The sequence below is a fragment of the Cherax quadricarinatus genome, chromosome 4 (assembly GCF_038502225.1).
Source record: "Cherax quadricarinatus isolate ZL_2023a chromosome 4, ASM3850222v1, whole genome shotgun sequence".
In the NCBI taxonomy this organism is placed as follows: Eukaryota; Metazoa; Arthropoda; class Malacostraca; order Decapoda; family Parastacidae; genus Cherax; species Cherax quadricarinatus.
In genome coordinates, this window is record NC_091295.1 from 63299 (window position 1) to 81444 (window position 18146).

The window sequence follows — 18146 nt, forward strand, 5'->3', positions numbered from 1 at the left end:
TACTCAAGGACATAAGGCAAAAAAAAATAGAGAAATGACACAGTAAGCTTAAGTGGAAGAAAATGCTTAACAATTCAGCATAAGTAATAAAAAATGTCTAAGATACACTGCAAGAGGAAGGACAACTCAATGTAAAGGACTATTGGCCAAGAAAAAAAAATTACATTGAAATATACCAGTAAAAATATTACTGGAGACTGAATTAAATACAAAATGAGCTGTCTTTACTCTTGCTAATAAAGGAATTAACTAATAAAATTTTAAATCAATGTAAAAAGTATAAAATAAAATCACTAAATTGTATGCAACGAGAGATAACTGGGAAATTTAAATATTTTCTAAGAATGCATAAACAAAATTAAAATATAATGCAAAGACAACATAAGGAAAATTAATAAAATGAAAAACAAGATGCAATAATGAACTGAGAATAATAATGCATAAAAATATCAATAAAAGAAAATAATTCACTGCGGAACAAGTGCAATAAAATAAGGTGTAGAAATAATCACTGCAATAATAAAGTCTCACTGGGAAAACTCAGGTTAAATAATAAAATAAAAATATGAAGAAAAATTGATTGAACACTTTAACTCTTAATTGTAAATTAGACAAAACAATTTACTCAAACAGAGTAAAGAAAACACTTTACGTTAAAAGTAATTGAAATTACATCAAGAGTGAATTTGTTCAAAGAAATATGAAAAAGTATGAATGAAAATTAAAACAAGGAACAAAACGGGAAGTTTAACACTTACAAGTGGCGGGGCACACAACACTTACAAGTGGCAGGGCACACAACACTTAATCACGTATTCATTATTTTAGTATATTCTTACAACAAAATCTTGCTGTGACTGATACGACAAAAATTTGCTGGCAAAAATAATGGTACACAAGTCTGCGAAAAAATTAGACGAATGAGACACTGCTGGCATACGAAAAAAGACACACATAGAAATAAATGGATAATTTGGTAAACTGGGGTGGATATCACTGCATGAAATACAGTGACAAACACTGGAGAATACAATGCTTAAAGAATACAATAAAAAAAATGAATCACTTCACACAGAGTGACTGACTGGTACACTACACAATAATACTTACTACAGACAGAGAGTAGCATAAAAAAAAAACACAGATAAAAAAAAATATGAGATGAGCGATAACATTGAAAAATATTGCAAAAATAACGAGTCAAAGAAACACTGAGTCTACACTGAAAACACAAGGCTTAGAGTACACAAGAAATTCACTATAAATGTCTCACACACGCAAATGTCTTTAAATGCAAGAAAATTGTCTCTAAACAGAAAATTATGGAGTCTGGAGTGGTCGACGGTGATGACTGGTGAGGGTAGGTTGTCGGTTGTCCTGCGCGGTGATGACTGACGCCTCCTACACTCACACTGTCGTCGTGAAGAAATGCGCTTTCTCGGTGAACTCACATAACTGGCTTTATCGTTGGTGCTCAGCTACAATCTCTTGACCAATTATTGTAACGATGCACACAGCATGAAGGAGCAGGTGGATGACAGGAGACAGGCTGGATGGTAGGCTGAGGCAGGCTGACTAGCGTTCACTTCCACAGTCTGGCTTACTGACTGGCTTAATTGCAAAATCCGGGTCAACCCCTTGGAGATTGAAGCAATTAGCACACGAACTAAGCCAGGAAGCTTGAAAAACGGCTGCAACAGGCTTGCAGGCTGGAGTACAGGGTGGAGGTGGTGAGTGAGGGTAAGCGGCTAGCTACGGTTCACCTTTGACCCGCCGGCTCCCCACAAACAGTCTTCTAACGTCTGAAATACCCTTATTTCCACCCTCCCACACCGTTGCCACCATTTATCATGTGGGGTTCGAACACGTGGATAGGGTAAAGAAATACTCACGTAGGCTGGTAGTACGTATATTACTGATAGTGTTGGTAGGCGCCAAACAGCCGGCGACCTGCCTCCTTGCTCTCTCTCGTAAGACTGACTGCCCACAGTACCCATATGTGAGGGGGTCTTTGAATACTGCTGTGGTCAGCACAACAATATGAATACAGCCAGTGATTCACGCAGAGACGGTGGTAGTGAGTCATCTACTGGTATACTGGTTACTGGTAACTGGTTACTACTACTGAGACATGCACAGAGGTCTGGCACTGGATCAACACACACAGAGGTCTGGCACTGGATCAACATACACAGAGGCCTGGCACTGGATCAACACACACAGAGGTCTAGCACTGGATCAACACACACAGAGGCCTGGAACTGGATCAACACACACAGAGGTCTGGCACTGGATCAACACACACAGAGGTCTGGCACTGGATCAACACACACAGAGGTCTGGCACTGGATCAACACACACAGAGGTCTGGCACTGGATCAACACACACAGAGGTCTGGCACTGGATCAACATACACTGAGGCCTGACACTGAGTCAACATGCACAGAGGTCTGGCACTGGATCAACACACACAGAATCCTGGCACTGGATCAACACACACAGAGGTCTGGCACTGGATTAACACACACAGAGGTCTGGCACTGGATCAACATACACAGAGGCCTGGCACTGGATCAACATACACAGAGGTCTGGCACTGGATCAACATACACAGAGGCCTGGCACTGGATCAACATACACAGAGGCCTGGCACTGGATCAACATACACAGAGGTCTGGCACTGCATCAACATACACAGAGGCCTGGCACTGGATCAACATACACAGAGGCCTGGCACTGGATCAACATACACAGAGGTCTGGCACTGGATCAACATACACAGAGGCCTGCCAGTGGATCAACATACACAGAGGTACACAAATAACCCGCACATAAAAGACAGAAGCTTACGACGACGTTTCGGTCCGACTTGGACCATTGACAAAGTCACACAGTGTGACTTTGTCAATGGTCCAAGTCGGACCGAAACGTCGTCGTAAGCTTCTGTCTTTTATGTGCGGGTTATTTGTGTATCGTTCCAGTCACGGTATTGTGCCTTTTTGTTATTTACACAGAGGTCTGGCACTGGATCAACACACACAGAGGTCTGGCACTGGATCAACATACACAGAGGCCTGGCACTGGATCAACACACACAGAGGCCTGGCACAGGATCAACACACACAGAGGCCTGGTACTGGATCAACACACACAGAGGCCTGGTACTGGATCAACACACACAGAGGCCTGGTACTGGATCAACACACACAGAGGCCTGGTACTGGATCAACACACACAGAGGCCTGGTACTGGATCAACACACACAGAGGCCTGGTACTGGATCAACACACACAGAGGCCTGGTACTGGATCAACACACACAGAGGCCTGGTACTGGATCAACACACACAGAGGCCTGGCACTGGATCAACACACACAGAGGCCTGGTACAGGATCAACACACACAGAGGTCTGGCACTGGATCAACACACACAGAGGCCTGGTACAGGATCAACACACACAGAGGCCTGGCACTGGATCAACACACACAAAGGCCTGGTACTGGATCAACACACACAGAGGCCTGATACAGGATCAACACACACAGAGGCCTGGTACTGGATCAACACACACACAGGCCTGGCACTGGATCAACACAGAGGCCTGGCACTGGATCAACACACATAGAGGCCTGGCACTATCATGCCAGTATGACAGGAGACCATCGCACCATGTGGCAAGTAAGTGCTAAAGTTTGCCAAGTTGGGTGACAAATTTATCAAGGAAAGCAACGATCCCAGAGTGTGGCGTTTTGTTTTCCGGAGAGTCTGTGCTGCTTTCCAGAGAAGAAATTTCTCCATTTAATAATAATAAAAAAATATATATATATATATATATATATATATATATATATATATATATATATATATATATATATATATATATATATATATATATATATATATATATATATATATATATATATATATATATATATATATATATATATATATATATATATATATATATATATATATATATATATATATATATATATATGGTGATGCTGTATTACCAGCTGTTCGGGATCGGTTCCCCAGTCTTTTTCCCTTCATTTCAGCCGGCTACAGCAAGCCCTCAATTCTTTTGTTTGGAGAACATGAAATTCAATCATCAGAGGGTGTTCAGCAGGGTGACCCACTCGCTCCACTTCTCTTCTGCTTGGCAGTAAGAGAACTAACTTCCAGCCTACGCAGTGAGCTCAATATCTGGTACCTGGATGACGGCACTCTGGCAGGTACTGAAGAGTCCCTGGTGGGGGACCTACAACTGGTGAAAACACAGGGAGAAGACTTGGGACTCATCCTCAATCCCTCCAAGTGTGAAATCATCACAGCGAACCAGGAAATAATCAATGCTGTGCGAAGAATCCTCCCAGAAGTCTCAACTACCACTCCGTCCAACAGTACCCTCTTGGGAGCACCGCTGGGTCACAAGGCCATCGACACTGTCCTCAGGGACAAATTGAATGACCTGATGAGAATGGAGAAGAGAATAAGCGATCTTGATGCCCATGATGCTCTGTATCTCCTCACAAGGTGTCTTACTATGCCAAGACTCACTTCCTGAGGTGTGCACCCTCTTTTGACAACCCAACACTCTGTAAAGTAAAAGGACACAAGTGCAACTAATGTGACATTTATTGTGGCAACGTTTCGCTCTCCAGGAGCTTTATCAAGCCATTACAAACAATACATGGACACAGAGGGTATATAAAGGCTCAGAGTGAGGTGCAATGTTTGTAATTGCTTGATAAAGCTCCTAGAGAGCGAAACGTTGCCACAATAAATGTCACATTAATTGCACTTGTGTCCTTTTACTTTACATATTGTCGGTAATTCTACCTACTTTATTACAACCCAACACTCGATGAATATGACGCACACCTGAGGTCAACCCTTAAGAAGGCACTGAACCTGTCACTAGAGGATGAGCAATGGGATCAGGCAACCCTCCCAGTGCGACTGGGAGGTATAGGGGTGCGTAAAGCAACGCATGTTGCTTTACCTGCTTTTCTGTCTTCGTGTTTGGCTTCCAGTGCATTAGTCAAGAAGATTGTTCCCGAACGCTTGAGAGACGTGGTAGGAGCTCAAGACCCCAGGTTTACTGAAGCAGCGATTCGGTGGGACACCCTTACAGACTCCTCCAGTAGACCAGCTCCTCCCAAAGAGCACAAACAGTCCCACTGGGACAAACCGATCATGGAAAAAATCGCCAACACAATGCTCTCCAATGCTTCAGGAAAGGACAAAGCTCGTCTCCTGGCAGTGAAGGCACCACACTCAGGAGATTTCCTGTTAGCTGTTCCCAATTCCTCCCTGGGCACCCGTCTCGACCCACAGGTCATTCGGATTGGTGTTGCTCTTCGCCTAGCCGCCCCCATCCTCACCGAACATAGGTGTATTTGCGGCAGGGCGACAGCTGATCAATTCGGACTTCATGGTCTTGTGTGTCACACAGCAGAAACGAAGTATGCCAGACATGAGGAGGTGAATGACATCATAAAGAGAAGCCTCGCCACAGCCCGTTGCCAAGCTCAACGGGAACCCCAAGTACAGAGGTCTGATGGAAGTCAAAAGCGTCCTGATGGAGCCACTGTGCTACCCTGGAAGGATGGAAAGCAGATTGTCTGGGACTACACCTGTGCTGCCACATTGGCAGACACCATCTGGAACACTATGAACAACAACAGACACTCTAATGAGGGCACTAGCCGCTACAGAGACGTCTTTTTGCAGATGGCATGTGACATCAACAAGAGATGGCATTAATAGTTGCAAGTAATCGTTTTCCGACAAGGCTTCCCCTGTGGAGAAACAGCTACTTGAACTAGCAGACATTGCAGGGATAGGCTCAGCACTCAAGGTAGTCTGAGCGTCCTCGGACACTTGAGGCAATTGGACACTATCTTGCAAGCCTGAAGTTGTAGGTGGAACACAGACAGAAATGACAGGATCACCAGTGCCTGACTGCTTGGGTACGCTACTGGGAAATGCACTGGCTTAATCCGAACGTCGTACTCTGCGGCAGTATGGCAGATCTCGGATCCAAGCTGGTAACCCCAAAATGGTACGATCAAGTCATCAATTTGGACATGCCATCGGTAAGGGTCGAGCACAATTCGTAAGTCTCGCATGGAAGCAAATCCCAGAAGAAGATCACCAGGGAAAGTAATCTGGTCGACAGCAAGGAAGGAAGCAGTAAAGTCTCTACCTTGGATAGAAAAAGTGAGGGAAGTCCTACCTCGGACACGCAGGTGAGAACCAGCTACGCCACTAAGGGAGGACACATGAGTCGGTTCTACGAGAAGGACATGTCGTCGGTCTGTCAGTCTCTAAAGAACTATTAGGAATGACCACAAGGTCAGTGGTAACCTGCGAGGGCTGATTGATGCCATTCACTAAAGTATCACTTGAAGGTATGTGAGACATAATGGCAAAAAAATTGCACAAAAACAAATAAGGCAAAAATAATGAATGATAAAAGACACAAATGCTAAAATTGAAATAAAAGAGATTTAACTAATTCTGAAACTAAGAACAACTAAGAACAACTAAGAACAACTAAGAACAACTAAGAACAACTAAGAACAACTAAGAACAACTAAGAACAACTAAGAACAACTAAGAACAACTAAGAACAACTAAGAACAACTAAGAATAACTAAGAACAACTAAGAATAACTAAGAACAACTAAGAACAACTAAGAACAACTAAGAACAACTAAGAACAACTAAGAACAACTAAGAACAACTAAGAACAACTAAGAACAACTAAGAACAACTAAGAACAACTAAGAACAACTAAGAACAACTAAGAACAACTAAGAACAACTAAGAACAACTAAGAACAACTCATTGTAAGGAACTGCTGGCTAAGATAAAGAAATAAATTGAAATTAACAAGAAAGTAAAAATATTACTGGAGTCTAAATTAAATACAAAATAATCTGTCTGTACTCTTACTTCAATAAAGAAATTTACTAATAAAATTGTAAATCAATGTAAAAAGTACAAAATAAAATCACTAAATTGTATGCAAAGAGAGATAACTGGGAAATTTAAATATTTTCTAAGAATGCATAAACAAAATTAAAATATAATACAAAGACAACATCAGGAAAATTAATAAAATGAAAAACAAGAGACACAAACAATAATGAACTGAGAATAATAATACATAAAAATATCAATAAAAGAAAATAATTCACTGCAGAGCAAGTGCAGTAAAATAAGGTGTAGAAATAATCACTGCAGCAATAATCACTGCAGTAATAATCACTGCAGCAATAATCACTGCAGCAATAATCACTGCAGCAATAATCACTGCAGCAATAATCACTGCAGCAATAATCACTGCAGCAATAATCACTGCAGCAATAATCACTGCAGCAATAATCACTGCAACAATAAAGTTACACTGGGAAAATGTTGGTTAAATAATAAAAATAAAAATCTGAAGAAACACTGAACACTTTAACTCTTAATTGTAAATTAAACAAAACAATTTACTCAGAGTAAAGAAAACACTTTACGTTAAAAATAATGAAAATTACACTAAGAGTGAATTTGTTCAAAGAAATATGAAAAATATGGAAAAAAAAAACACAAGACACAGAAAAAACTGAGTCGACACAAGAAATTTACTGTAAATGTCTCACACAAACGCAAATGTCTTTAAATGCAAAGAGAAACGTCCCTAAACAGAAACTTATCACTGAAGTCTGGAAGCAGTGGTGGAGGGTGAGGAAGTCTGGAAGCAGTGGTGGAGGGTGAGGAAGTCTGGAAGTAGTGGTGGAGGGTGAGGAAGTCTGGAAGCAGTGGTGGAGGGTGAGGAAGTCTGGAAGTAGTGGTGGAGGGTGAGGAAGTCTGGAAGCAGTGGTGTAGGGTGAGGAAGTCTGGAAACAGTGGTGGAGGGTGAGGAAGTCTGGAAGCAGTGGTGAAGGGTGAGGAAGTCTGGAAGCAGTGGTGGAGGGTGAGGAAGTCTGGAAGCAGTGGTGGAGGGTGAGGAAGTCTGGAAGCAGTGGTGGAGGGTGAGGAAGTCTGGAAGCAGTGGTGGAGGGTGAGGAAGTCTGGAAGCAGTGGTGGAGGGTGAGGAAGTCTGGAAGCAGTGGTGGAGGGTGAGGAAGTCTGGAAGCAGTGGTGGAGGGTGAGGAAGTCTGGAAGCAGTGGTGGAGGGTGAGGAAGTCTGGAAGCAGTGGTGGAGGGTGAGGAAGTCTGGAAGCAGTGGTGGAGGGTGAGGAAGTCTGGAAGCAGTGGTGAAGGGTGAGGAAGTCTGGAAGCAGTGGTGGAGGGTGAGGAAGTCTGGAAGCAGTGGTGGAGGGTGAGGAAGTCTGGAAGCAGTGGTGGAGGGTGAGGAAGTCTGGAAGCAGTGGTGGTGGGTGAGGAAGTCTGGAAGCAGTGGTGGAGGGTGAGGAAGTCTGGAAGCAGTGGTGGAGGGTGAGGAAGTCTGGAAGCAGTGGTGGTGGGTGAGGAAGTCTGGAAGCAGTGGTGGAGGGTGAGGAAGTCTGGAAGCAGTGGTGGAGGGTGAGGAAGTCTGGAAGCAGTGGTGGAGGGTGAGGAAGTCTGGAAGCAGTGGTGGAGGGTGAGGAAGTCTGGAAGTAGTGGTGGAGGGTGAGGAAGTCTGGAAGCAGTGGTGTAGGGTGAGGAAGTCTGGAAACAGTGGTGGAGGGTGAGGAAGTCTGGAAGCAGTGGTGAAGGGTGAGGAAGTCTGGAAGCAGTGGTGGAGGGTGAGGAAGTCTGGAAGCAGTGGTGGAGGGTGAGGAAGTCTGGAAGCAGTGGTGGAGGGTGAGGAAGTCTGGAAGCAGTGGTGGAGGGTGAGGAAGTCTGGAAGCAGTGGTGGAGGGTGAGGAAGTCTGGAAGCAGTGGTGGAGGGTGAGGAAGTCTGGAAGCAGTGGTGGAGGGTGAGGAAGTCTGGAAGCAGTGGTGGAGGGTGAGGAAGTCTGGAAGCAGTGGTGGAGGGTGAGGAAGTCTGGAAGCAGTGGTGGAGGGTGAGGAAGTCTGGAAGCAGTGGTGAAGGGTGAGGAAGTCTGGAAGCAGTGGTGGAGGGTGAGGAAGTCTGGAAGCAGTGGTGGAGGGTGAGGAAGTCTGGAAGCAGTGGTGGAGGGTGAGGAAGTCTGGAAGCAGTGGTGGAGGGTGAGGAAGTCTGGAAGCAGTGGTGGAGGGTGAGGAAGTCTGGAAGTAGTGGTGGTGGAGGGTGAGGAAGTCTGGAAGCAGTGGTGGAGGGTGAGGAAGTCTGGAAGCAGTGGTGGAGGGTGAGGAAGTCTGGAAGCAGTGGTGGAGGGTGAGGAAGTCTGGAAGCAGTGGTGGAGGGTGAGGAAGTCTGGAAGCAGTGGTGGAGGGTGAGGACGTCTGGAAGCAGGGGTGGAGGGTGAGGAAGTCTGGAAGCAGTGGTGGAGGGTGAGGAAGTCTGGAAGCAGTGGTGGAGGGTGAGGAAGTCTGGAAGCAGTGGTGGAGGGTGAGGAAGTCTGGAAGTAGTGGTGTAGGGTGAGGAAGTCTGGAAACAGTGGTGGAGGGTGAGGAAGTCTGGAAGCAGTCTGGAAGCAGTGGTGGAGGGTGAGGAAGTCTGGAAGCAGTGGTGGAGGGTGAGGAAGTCTGGAAGCAGTGGTGGAGGGTGAGGAAGTCTGGAAGCAGTGGTGGAGGGTGAGGAAGTCTGGAAGCAGTGGTGGAGGGGAAGCAGTGGTTGAGGGTGAGGAAGTCTGGAAGCAGTGGTGGAGGGTGAGGAAGTCTGGAAGCAGTGGTGGAGGGTGAGGAAGTCTGGAAGCAGTGGTGGAGGGTGAGGAAGTCTGGAAGCAGTGGTGGAGGGTGAGGAAGTCTGGAAGCAGTGGTGGAGGGTGAGGAAGTCTGGAAGCAGTGGTGGAGGGTGAGGAAGTCTGGAAGGAGTGGTGGAGGGTGAGGAAGTCTGGAAGCAGTGGTGGGTGGAGGGTGAGGAAGTCTGGAAGCAGTGGTGGAGGGTGAGGAGCAGTGGTGGAGGGTGAGGAAGTCTGGAAGCAGTGGTGGAGGGTGAGGAAGTCTGGAAGCAGTGGTGGAGGGTGAGGAAGTCTGGAAGCAGTGGTGGAGGGTGAGGAAGTCTGGAAGCAGTGGTGGAGGGTGAGGAAGTCTGGAAGCAGTGGTGGAGGGTGAGGAAGTCTGGAAGCAGTGGTGGAGGGTGAGGAAGTCTGGAAGCAGTGGTGGAGGGTGAGGAAGTCTGGAAGCAGTGGTGGAGGGTGAGGAAGTCTGGAAGCAGTGGTGGAGGGTGAGGAAGTCTGGAAGCAGTGGTGGAGGGTGAGGAAGTCTGGAAGCAGTGGTGGAGGGTGAGGAAGTCTGGAAGCAGTGGTGGAGGGTGAGGAAGTCTGGAAGGTGGAGGGTGAGGAAGTCTGGAAGCAGTGGTGGAGGGTGAGGAAGTCTGGAAGCAGTGGTGGAGGGTGAGGAAGTCTGGAAGCAGTGGTGGAGGGTGAGGAAGTCTGGAAGCAGTGGTGGAGGGTGAGGAAGTCTGGAAGCAGTGGTGGAGGGTGAGGAAGTCTGGAAGCAGTGGTGGAGGGTGAGGAAGTCTGGAAGCAGTGGTGGAGGGTGAGGAAGTCTGGAAGCAGTGGTGGAGGGTGAGGAAGTCTGGAAGCAGTGGTGGAGGGTGAGGAAGTCTGGAAGCAGTGGTGGAGGGTGAGGAAGTCTGGAAGCAGTGGTGGAGGGTGAGGAAGTCTGGAAGCAGTGGTGGAGGGTGAGGAAGTCTGGAAGCAGTGGTGGAGGGTGAGGAAGTCTGGAAGCAGTGGTGGAGGGTGAGGAAGTCTGGAAGCAGTGGTGGTGGGTGAGGAAGTCTGGAAGCAGTGGTGGAGGGTGAGGAAGTCTGGAAGCAGTGGTGGAGGGTGAGGAAGTCTGGAAGCAGTGGTGGAGGGTGAGGAAGTCTGGAAGCAGTCTGCAGTGGGAGGGTGAGGAAGTCTGGAAGCAGTGGTGGAGGGTGAGGAAGTCTGGAAGCAGTGGTGGTGGGTGAGGAAGTCTGGAAGCAGTGGTGGTGGGTGAGGAAGTCTGGAAGCAGTGGTGGTGGGTGAGGAAGTCTGGAAGCAGTGGTGGTGGGTGAGGAAGTCTGGAAGCAGTGGTGGAGGGTGAGGAAGTCTGGAAGCAGTGGTGGAGGGTGAGGAAGTCTGGAAGCAGTGGTGGAGGGTGAGGAAGTCTGGAAGCAGTGGTGGAGGGTGAGGAAGTCTGGAAGCAGTGGTGGAGGGTGAGGAAGTCTGGAAGCAGTGGTGGAGGGTGAGGAAGTCTGGAAGCAGTGGTGGAGGGTGAGGAAGTCTGGAAGCAGTGGTGGAGGGTGAGGAAGTCTGGAAGCAGTGGTGGTGGGTGAGGAAGTCTGGAAGCAGTGGTGGAGGGTGAGGAAGTCTGGAAGCAGTGGTGGAGGGTGAGGAAGTCTGGAAGCAGTGGTGGAGGGTGAGGAAGTCTGGAAGCAGTGGTGGAGGGTGAGGAAGTCTGGAAGCAGTGGTGGAGGGTGAGGAAGTCTGGAAGCAGTGGTGGAGGGTGAGGAAGTCTGGAAGCAGTGGTGGAGGGTGAGGAAGTCTGGAAGCAGTGGTGGAGGGTGAGGAAGTCTGGAAGCAGTGGTGGAGGGTGAGGAAGTCTGGAAGCAGTGGTGGAGGGTGAGGAAGTCTGGAAGCAGTGGTGGAGGGTGAGGAAGTCTGGAAGCAGTGGTGGAGGGTGAGGAAGTCTGGAAGCAGTGGTGGAGGGTGAGGAAGTCTGGAAGCAGTGGTGGAGGGTGAGGAAGTCTGGAAGCAGTGGTGGAGGGTGAGGAAGTCTGGAAGCAGTGGTGGAGGGTGAGGAAGTCTGGAAGCAGTGGTGGAGGGTGAGGAAGTCTGGAAGCAGTGGTGGAGGGTGAGGAAGTCTGGAAGCAGTGGTGGAGGGTGAGGAAGTCTGGAAGCAGTGGTGGAGGGTGAGGAAGTCTGGAAGCAGTGGTGGAGGGTGAGGAAGTCTGGAAGCAGTGGTGGAGGGTGAGGAAGTCTGGAAGCAGTGGTGGAGGGTGAGGAAGTCTGGAAGCAGTGGTGGAGGGTGAGGAAGTCTGGAAGCAGTGGTGGAGGGTGAGGAAGTCTGGAAGCAGTGGTGAAGGGTGAGGAAGTCTGGAAGCAGTGGTTGAGGGTGAGGAAGTCTGGAAGCAGTGGTTGAGGGTGAGGAAGTCTGGAAGCAGTGGTGGAGGGTGAGGAAGTCTGGAAGCAGTGGTGGAGGGTGAGGAAGTCTGGAAGTAGTGGTGGAGGGTGAGGAAGTCTGGAAGCAGTGGTGGAGGGTGAGGAAGTCTGGAAGCAGTGGTGGAGGGTGAGGAAGTCTGGAAGCAGTGGTGGAGGGTGAGGAAGTCTGGAAGCAGTGGTGGAGGGTGAGGAAGTCTGGAAGCAGTGGTGGAGGGTGAGGAAGTCTGGAAGCAGTGGTGGAGGGTGAGGAAGTCTGGAAGCAGTGGTGGAGGGTGAGGAAGTCTGGAAGCAGTGGTGGAGGGTGAGGAAGTCTGGAAGCAGTGGTGGAGGGTGAGGAAGTCTGGAAGCAGTGGTGGAGGGTGAGGAAGTCTGGAAGCAGTGGTGGAGGGTGAGGAAGTCTGGAAGCAGTGGTGGAGGGTGAGGAAGTCTGGAAGCAGTGGTGGAGGGTGAGGAAGTCTGGAAGCAGTGGTGGAGGGTGAGGAAGTCTGGAAGCAGTGGTGGAGGGTGAGGAAGTCTGGAAGCAGTGGTGGAGGGTGAGGAAGTCTGGAAGCAGTGGTGGAGGGTGAGGAAGTCTGGAAGCAGTGGTGGTGGGTGAGGAAGTCTGGAAGCAGTGGTGGATGGTGAGGAAGTCTGGAAGCAGTGGTGGAGGGTGAGGAAGTCTGGAAGCAGTGGTGGAGGGTGAGGAAGTCTGGAAGCAGTGGTGGAGGGTGAGGAAGTCTGGAAGTAGTGGTGGTGGGTGAGGAAGTCTGGAAGCAGTGGTGGAGCGTGAGGAAGTCTGGAAGCAGTGGTGGAGGGTGAGGAAGTCTGGAAGCAGTGGTGGAGGGTGAGGAAGTCTGGAAGCAGTGGTGGAGGGTGAGGAAGTCTGGAAGCAGTGGTGGAGGGTGAGGAAGTCTGGAAGCAGTGGTGGTGGGTGAGGAAGTCTGGAAGCAGTGGTGGAGGGTGAGGAAGTCTGGAAGCAGTGGTGGAGGGTGAGGAAGTCTGGAAGCAGTGGTGGAGGGTGAGGAAGTCTGGAAGCAGTGGTGGAGGGTGAGGAAGTCTGGAAGCAGTGGTGGAGGGTGAGGAAGTCTGGAAGCAGTGGTGGAGGGTGAGGAAGTCTGGAAGCAGTGGTGGAGGGTGAGGAAGTCTGGAAGCAGTGGTGGAGGGTGAGGAAGTCTGGAAGCAGTGGTGGAGGGTGAGGAAGTCTGGAAGCAGTGGTGGAGGGTGAGGAAGTCTGGAAGCAGTGGTGGAGGGTGAGGAAGTCTGGAAGCAGTGGTGGAGGGTGAGGAAGTATGGAAGCAGTGGTGGAGGGTGAGGAAGTCTGGAAGTAGTGGTGGAGGGTGAGGAAGTCTGGAAGCAGTGGTGGAGGGTGAGGAAGTCTGGAAGCAGTGGTGGAGGGTGAGGAAGTATGGAAGCAGTGGTGGAGGGTGAGGAAGTCTGGAAGCAGTGGTGGAGGGTGAGGAAGTCTGGAAGCAGTGGTGGAGGGTGATGGCGCCACGGCTGCTGCCGGCAACACTTTACCCCACACCTGAAGAAACTTGAAGAAATGCGCATAACCTGGAGACTCACACATTTAGGCTTTAACGGAGGCACCCAGGTGAAACACAGGCAAAATACAGGTGAAGTACAGCTCTTGACCCAGTGTGTGAGTGGTAGAAAGGTGAAGAACACCGTATGGTGGGTATGTGGCGGGTGGGGATGGTGATTGGTGATGGTGGGAACAAACTGAACAACGTGGCCCTCTCTGTGCGCTCTCACTGGCACACCCTAAATCTCACCCCTCATGAGAAAACCCAGGTGGCTTAAACCACTATATTCCACAGGGATGGTGAATACCACTCTTACCAGCATCCAACTGGTAGCACAAAGCCATATTAGATACAAGACTTCAGAGGAACTTGCATGGCTTACGTCTCTATCTCTCAGCTGGGTTAGGAAGCTGGGTGTCTTGCTGGCTTAACCTACGAGAATGACTGACTGGAAGACGTGTAACAATGCACACAGCATGAAGGAGCAGGTGGATGACAGGAGACAGGCTGGATGATTGAGGCAGGCTGACACACTGGTGTACTCCCACACTGGCTTACTGGCTGGCTTAATTTACTGGCTTAATCTACTCCTCGAAAGTTAAAGCAAAAGGCACACTAGCCATAAGCTTGAGATGTGGCTGCAATTGGCTTTGCAGGCTGACTGCATCAGTTGAGGTGGGTGAGAGAAGAAGCTTGCTGGAGGTGGCAGGTAGCCTGAGGGACGCCGGCACCACTCACAAAGGCAGCTTAAACTCCTGATATCTACGGAAATACCCGTGAATTCACGCCCACAACGCTGCCACCAATTGTCCCCTGGGTTCCGAAACGTGGATTGAGTAATAACACTCACGTAGGTCGAAAATACGTATATTCGACGGACTATATGAGAAGTACCAAGCCTGACCTGTGTCTCTCCTGTCTGTCCTTCAACTGACTCACGAATGATGCCTGGGGTGAGCGGCGTTCAAAACATACTGAGGTCAGCAGTAAGGTCAGTGAATAACAAATGATTCACACAGACAGTTGGTAGTGAGTCACTACTACTGACACTGGTAACTGGTTACTGATACTACTGAGAACACTGTATGTATCTCACACTGTATGTATCTCACGCTGTATGTATCTCACACTGTATGTATCTCACACTATATGTATCTCACACTGTATGTATCTCACACTATATGTATCTCATACTGTATGTATCACTCTGTATGTATCTCACACTGCATGTATCTCACACTGTATGTATCTCACACTGTATGTATCTCACCCTGTATGTATCTCACACTGTATGTATCTCACACTGTATGTATCTCACATTGTATGTATCTCACCCTGTATGTATCTCACACTGTATGTATCTTGTAGACAGCCTGTAATGTCTGCATAGACAGCCCATGCTGTCTGCCAGCTTATTTCATATTTCGCACCATGCTGGTGCTGCCACCTATAGGCCTTGCCACTTCAGTATGCCCAGACTTGCCTCGCTCTCACTCACACAGCGGCCTAGCAGCAAGACACAAGGCCTCCCAGCTCTCTCTCGTGGGATGGCCCTGCCCGGGCCATGGGCACAAACACACAAGCCTGTGTACCCACCACGACTTAACAATAAACGAAGAAGTCTCCGAAGACATATCATTAACTCCCCGCTACCAGAATACTAAATAAACCCGTTTTATTGGTACCAGCGGTGGTCGCAGCAGTTGTGTTTGCCCAAAGCGAGGAAGGAAGAGGGATGAAGTCATCTTCACTTCATCATCCCATGCAAGAAGCATCCGTCTCTCAACGAGTTATCCTGATGTCGTGTCTGCACGTTTGAGCATCCAGACACAGGTACAAACAGGATCCAGCCGAAATTTGCCGAAATTCTCCGAGAATTGTAAGTGACCCCACGCTACAGCATCCCATGCTGTTTCTCAAGTCACGTGTTCAGCGTCACTTGAATGTTGCTGCTGTTGTTGTTCAGCTCAGCAAGACAGAGGTGAGTTTTGTGGTGATTTCTGCATCCAGTGTGAGCTTCTCCACGTGTTTGTGGGTGGGGGAGGAGGAGGAATGGCCAGATGCTCACCTTGCCATACACTCACCCTACGCTCACGCTCACCACACTACCATACACTCACCACTGCCCACTCCCTCTGCTGTGTTTTCTGTTGTTTTTCGTGTGATTCATTGCCAGAGCTGTGTATCCGAGTGCCCGAGGCCACTCGAAGCTACGTGGACCAGCATGCCACGTAGATCACGACACCACGTGGATCACGACGCCACGTGGGTGTGGGCTATGTCACGTGGATCTACAAACACGCGAGTTACCAAGCCAGATGTCCCAGGCCTCATGCTGCGGTCTGCTGCCCGCATCACATTGACGTCACCCACGATGCTGCCCGACTTCATGACGTCACGATGTCTGCCTGACGTCACCTCGAGATGTCTGCTGACGTCACCTCGAGATGTCTGCTGACGTCACCTCGAGATGTCTGCTGACGTCACCTCGAGATGTCTGCTGACGTCAGTGCTGCTGACGTCATCATGCCTGACATCACATGATGTCACATCGAGTGTTTCTAGTAATTATTTTAGTATTGTCGAGAAGACAGAGAAAATATATGTCGTGTGTTAATTAATTCCTCTCAGTCAGTGTTCTCACATTTTAGTATATGTCTTAGTGTCAGTTTTATGCACAGAAAAGCATCATTTGCTAGTTTAAGCCATGTTGTACCGCGGTGTGTGTAAAGTTTCCGTGTGTCCAGTGAGGTTTGAGCCAGACCTGAGTAGCACCACTGTGCTAAGTCACCCGTGTGACCAGTGTGTTTGACAGCTGATGTCAAGACAGCTCCGAGTGACCGAGCCCTCTTGTACAGAAAGCTTTTATGCTCGTCGCTCATGTTGTTCTGCAGAATCGTACCTGCTACGATTCCCATCGAGATTTGTTTCACTTCACCTCCAGACCGTCAGAGTGCAGTTATATGTAGAGAAACAAGTCTGGGGATGCTTAGACTAACCTCTGCTATAACTCCAACTGCCGAGATGATACTCGCCAAGACAGTTAGCCCTGTCGGCAGGCGCTGTGTCAGCCTCGTGTCACAAGCTTCAGTGAGCAGCCTGCACAAAGAAGATGTCACTTTGACTGCTAGCTCTCTCACTGCAGTCTGGTGTATGATGTTACGACTCCCAGATGTTTCGCCCAGTCGTCTCTGCCACGACTCGCTCCACAACTCACTCCACGCTCGCCGGCAGTGACAGCCCAGCGACAGTACCAGTCGAGAAGTGTCCTCCTGAGTCGCTTGCCAGAAGTCCTGCCCAGTTGCCGAGTTTTGTCGACGCCTCACTCGAGGGCACCAGCATGTTGTGCCCCAGGTTGAGTGAAACCTGCAGCGACTCCTACGATGTCTGCTTCACCGTTCCAGAGGAGACCGTACCCTGTTACGTCACAGCTCAGCCGCAGCGATGTCTCCCGTGTTGCAGTATCTGTCCAGACGCAGGAAGGCGTGCAGTGATGCACTTCGATGCTCACTGCCTATGACCACGATGTTTAGCACACCCCACATGTTTTTTTCTTCCCTCCCTGTAGGAAGTTTTTTTTCCATGTCCATATGTATATATATGTTTTTATTTTGTGTTCTGTGCCCTGTTCCTACGAGAGAGAGACCGAGTTTCTTTTACTACCAGTATTGTCGCGTCGGGACGACGCGCGGTAGGTGGCCGAGCGTATGTAGACAGCCTGTACTGTCTGCACAGACAGCCCATGCTGTCTGCCAGCTTAGTTCATATTTCGCGCCATGCTGGTGCTGCCACCTATAGGCCTTGCCACTTCAGTATGCCCAGACTTGCCTCTCTCTCACTCACACAGCGGCCTAGCAGCAAGACACAAGTACTCCTAGCTCTCTCTTGTGGCATGGCCCTGCCCGGGCCATGGGCACAAACACACAAGCCTGTGTACCCACCACGACTTAACAATAAACGAAGAAGCCAGACAGGACCCTGTGTGGTCTCCAGTCCTTCGTTTCCTGACCAAGGAGGACGTTGACTTACAGGTCAAGTCTCCCGTTCCACTGAAGGATTTAGTGGTCAACCAAGGAGTACTGTGCCGTGTTGCACAGCTGGTGGACCCCGGCAGAACCATATACCAACTGGTGATACCAGAGTCCATGATACCAGCTACTCTTAGGTTGATCCACGATGTCCCAGGTGTAGCGCACCCCGGGAAGGACCGCAGTATCAAACAGGCACGAATGAAATATTTCTGGCCTAAGATGGCAGCGGACATTGCCAAGCATGTACACCAGTGTGTTGTTTGCCTACAGCACAAGGGTACCATTACAGGTCCTAACCCCATTCTAAAGTATCCCATTACAAAGGAGCCCTGGGAGAGAACTTCTGTCGACCTGTTGACGAACTTCTCGACCTCGGAGAAGGGAAATAAGCACCTGCTTGTAATGGTAGATAACTTGACGCGGTACAGTGAATTAGTACCCATTCCTGATAAAACCGCCGAAACGGTCACTAGT